Genomic DNA, 3,984 nt, shown 5'->3' with positions numbered 1-3,984 from the left:
AATGTCTTCTGTTAATCGAGCAAACGTGCCTTCTGGTAAACAATGTGTACCCAAAATTTCCACTCCTTCCTTCTCTTCCCTTTTCTATTCTCTTCCGCGCGAACTTTAGTTAATCATTTGGTGTAAGTCTCACCCATCTCGAATAGGTAATGGTCGTAGTACTTTAGCTCGAAAGCGACGTGCGAAAAGAATGGGGTGGTGTATGAATTGTCAAACACCTTTCTGTCCAGGTCTTGATCTACTATCTGATATGAGCTGGTATGAGGTATATTATTGTCTGACACCAGCTCAGCAGGATAAACTTCATCGTCGTCCCGTTGCTCCCATAGGTTTAGCTTCGTCGTGAGGATCTGACGTTAAAAGACTCACATTCTTCTTGAGGATCTGATGTTAAAAGACTCACATTCGTCTTGAGGATCTGACGTTAAAAGACTCAAAATGTATATACTTGTGTCTTTTATTTTCACCTTTGCACTAAGTGTTGTGCACAAAGAGAGTCATGATATGCAACATCGGATGGTCCCTCGTTCGCACGGGCAATGGGTTTCACTAGGCTAACCCCGAATAGTTTTCTATTTGATGACAGTTAGGGGCGGTTTGAGGCTATACCATATATACTAAGGGTAATATTATTATTAGACCATTGCACATTAGTCAGGGATGGTACCGTCCTGAACTCTAGGCCCCCAAAACATAAAGGTTAAGCCACAGTCTGGCTGGATTGGGTTCGCTCCAGAGCCGACATGACAGTTGCCTGATTTTACACTAATGGTTTTCTTCTTGAAGTCCGAGGTTGTTGACACGTTCATCTCCCATTGTAAATTTGTAAAGTTCTTTTAAAAAAAAAAGGGGCGTTGCGTTCTGTTTTTACAAGATTTAACCCCCCAAATAAAAATAAAAAGGTTTGAATATGCCTTAGCCATACTCCATTGGATGGCATTTTTAATGCCGAACATTTTCACATCTCGTTTGTTCAATTTGGAATTAAAACGAATCGAAATTCTACGTTTGAAATTTCGAAACATTTCGAGACATAAGGGTAATTTCTGGAAATCATTTGGGCTTGGGCCAAAAATTAGAACCCGACCCAAACCACGCGTCCGGTCACAAAACCCAGCACGCGAGACAATCCACGCGTCAACCTCCCTTATTTCTTCCCCCCTAAATTACAGATCTTGGTTCCCCTCACACTAAACTCGCGAACGCGGCTTAGCAAGCCTAATTTGGACCCGCGCACGCGGGCTAATCACCACCAATTCAAAGCCCTTTGCTCCAGCACCATTTACTCCATCACTACAAGCAATTTAAACCCTCAGAATATCATCTCGACCTCCCTATGGCAGCACGTCGACGAATCACAGTTGAGAGGAATTTTAAAAATCTATTCGATTTGGGCATGTTTCATCCCTTTCTCGATGAAGAAATTGCGAATAGGGAGTGGGAGTATCTGTTGCACAAAGTGCCAGCTAATTACTCGGAAGATTTAGTTTTAAAGTTTTACAACAATGGTGGTTTTCGGGGGAATGAGTATTGGATTACGGCGGATGGGTTGGAACGTGAACTCACGTTGGAGTTGATATCAACTACGACAAATATTCCAATCAACTCCGATAGTCCGACACTGCTGATATCGGAGTATCCGAATACAATAGAGTTGATGTTTGACACGCTTCTCGAGGGCGAATACAATGATGCTCGAGATGCGTGTACCAACATTCTCTCCTACGGAACCAACTGGCAGTCACGCAATGGCTGGCCTACAACGTCATCGGTACATCGAAGACTTCTGACATCAACAAGACGTTCTTGTATTTGCTCTGGATACTTCAGGAGAAGAAGGAAACTTTCTGCATGGTCCATTTCCTTGGCCATGTACTTACGACTGCTTCTGACAGGTCAGCTCCTCTTGCTGTACTTGTTACACAAATTATGATAAATTTAGGGTTCCAGTCCGCTAGTCCTTTAATTCAAACAAGGTCTTTCAAAAATTTTGCGATTTTCGAGATTTGTGTCATGGACCACTGGAAACCTATAGCGAGAGATGATATTGAGTGTGATAATGTACCACCTCCTCCTCCTTCACCACCCAACTGTTTTAATGAGGATACCATATATGCGCCGAATCAGTACTCCCATGGAAGCTTTGAGACACATCAACTCGGGAATGCGTAACATGTTTGTCCGCTAGGATAAGTTTCAGCAGGAATTACGTGATAGTCAAGGCCATTTCCAGTGCATGATGATGGCTAATCAACAACAGTTTCAAGAACAAGTGGTTAGGTCTTTGGCAACCATACAGGAACATTTATCTCAACTAGGAGTTCGCAGTACTCGTCGTCGTCGGAACCCTGGTTCATCATCAGCTAACCCTGAGGATTCACAATAGCAGCTTGTTCCTCTTAGTCTAAAAAAATGACTCTGTCATTTATTTCCCTTATGCACTGTATTTTTATTTTTCTAGTGATGAAAAATGATATATCGTTTTATTTCTCATAATTTTGTATCTGCACCGGGTTTGAATGAGAAATTAGTTATGTTATGTGATTATTGTCTTTCCTAAAATGGTAGCTTGTTCCTTGATGCATTGGGCCTACTATCTAAGCCCAACGGTCAATACCCAACGGACTGATCCAAATGGTCAGATACCCAACGGTCAGATTTTCCATTATAAAACCAACTCTCCTCTTCAACCTTCATTCATCCCCTTCTCTCACTTTCCTCAAATTCATCTTCACAAATTCTCATTTTATTCAACATAATGAATCCAATCGAGCGATTGTAAATGGAGCAACGCGAATGGGCTATCACAATATTCGTAATAACAATGTTTATCATTGTTCTACTGTCGCTCATGCATAGCATGTTGCAGAATATCTAGATCTATGTAACCGACATCTCTCTTTCCCTATGTCGTTTTATATATTAGTATGGTGTGTTAAATAATTCTCACACATTTTACGGTTTACGTATTAAATGGAGAAGTTTCCTATTTTATATTTGTGTGTATTAGTTGTATTCTTAAACTAAATAAATAATAATAATAATAATAATAACTCACCAAAATAATTCAATTTCAACTCATGGTGTTCATAGAAGATCGCACACGCTACATGATACACCTAAAAACCATCGAGCACGCTGCTCGATTATTCTTTTCATCTTCCATTATTGAGGTATGATCAACAATTCATAAATTACCTGTAGGTCTAACAGCACTGTGAAACCTTCATCCATATTTTCTAACAATGAAACATCTCATTAATTGTTTTTGGTAATCTAACATGAAAATACTTACTATGGATACCCATGTTTGTTGTTCGTAAAGGTATGTGTCACAACAACACATGAGTCACTTGTGTTTTCACATATTAATTCCGGATTTAGCTACACTTGGAATCTGGATTGGTACAGACTCATAGATTGGCTATAAATCTCTTCTTTTCAGCCATTCTCATTTCAAGCATTCTTCATTATCCTTCCCTCCGTAATACTTCCAAATGGATCACCTAAGAAAAATAATGCCTGAAAAAGACTACCTGAAAATGTTTGATGATGGCCGATTTTCTCCTTATTTTGACACAGAAATTGTACGTCGAGGATGGATGCCTCTTCTATATCATTCAGCAGCTGGTTATTCCCGAGAATTGGTTTTGATGTTCTACTAATTTAGCGGTCCTGAAGATGGAAAATTCTACTTCAATACCTATGGACAACGATTTAAATTGACTAGGGAAATTATCTCCGACATACTTCAAATTCCAATGAATACACAAGAGTTCCTTTTTCCAGAGTCAACATTTGATTCCGTCAAAACTTTACTATGAGCTATCGTATCTCGTGGCGAAGTCGGAAATAGACATCACATTGTTCTTCAACGCTCTTTGAAACAAAATCAACGAGTTGTGCTCCACTGGTTGGGACACAATGTGGTAGGTACATCACACCAATTAGAAGTCACAAAGCCTCAACTTCACCTACTTTGGA

The sequence above is a fragment of the Coptis chinensis genome, chromosome 8 (genome assembly GCF_015680905.1).
Source record: "Coptis chinensis isolate HL-2020 chromosome 8, ASM1568090v1, whole genome shotgun sequence".
NCBI classification, from domain to species: domain Eukaryota; kingdom Viridiplantae; phylum Streptophyta; class Magnoliopsida; order Ranunculales; family Ranunculaceae; genus Coptis; species Coptis chinensis.
This window is presented reverse-complemented; position numbering follows the sequence as displayed.